The sequence below is a fragment of the Palaemon carinicauda genome, chromosome 5 (assembly GCF_036898095.1).
Source record: "Palaemon carinicauda isolate YSFRI2023 chromosome 5, ASM3689809v2, whole genome shotgun sequence".
Lineage (NCBI taxonomy): Eukaryota > Metazoa > Arthropoda > Malacostraca > Decapoda > Palaemonidae > Palaemon > Palaemon carinicauda.
This window is the reverse complement of record NC_090729.1, coordinates 171,744,829-171,745,410: the sequence shown is the minus strand read 5'-3', so window position 1 is coordinate 171,745,410 and position 582 is coordinate 171,744,829. Positions and strand designations below refer to the sequence as shown.

Here is a 582-nt window from a genome sequence, read left to right as displayed (position 1 = left end):
TCCCTCCGCGGCATCGCAGGTTTTTCCCCAGAGAACTCTCCCTGCTTTCCTCATGACCGCTCAGGAGCAGGCTTCCGCCTCCTTCGCCTTTTGGAGGTCTGGTCAACTCCGGTAGGCTCGGGTTCGACCTTCTTCAACGCCGGGACAAGCTTCCGGGTCCTTACCATGAGTGAGGGTTCATGGTAATTTGCTAGGAGCCTTCTCTACTTCTGCCTCAACATCTGGAGTATCTAGGCATGATATTGAGTCAACGGCCTTACCACGTTGAAAACACCGCTTCTCGTCTGATCAGCGAAGTTAAGCAACGTTGGGTCTGGTCAGTACTTGGATGGGTGACCGCCTGGGGACCCCAGATGCTGTTGCCTCCTTCGACGAGCCTTCCCTTCAGTTGACTGTGGCAAGGCTGAGGAGAGTCGCAGTACCTGTTCTCAGTCAAGCAGAGCTTTCAGCCCTACCTTGGAACGTTTCCTGGGTCTCTTTTCCTCATTGACCCGTCTAAAGTCCCGAACGGTCGCCTCAGGATAAGTTCCCTGTGAGGCGGCCCAAGTTCCGGTGGTATCAAAGCAACGATTAACCGGACTT

The 582-nt window shown here is 54.6% G+C and overlaps 1 non-coding gene across 1 annotated transcript; it reads left to right on the top strand.

Moving 5' to 3' along the window:
- The first annotated feature begins 246 nt into the window (after positions 1-246).
- On the top strand, positions 247-365 carry LOC137641749 (5S ribosomal RNA). The gene has a single exon (XR_011044592.1). It is a non-coding gene; the product is annotated as a 5S ribosomal RNA (ribosomal RNA).
- Positions 366-582: the final 217 nt, after the last annotated feature.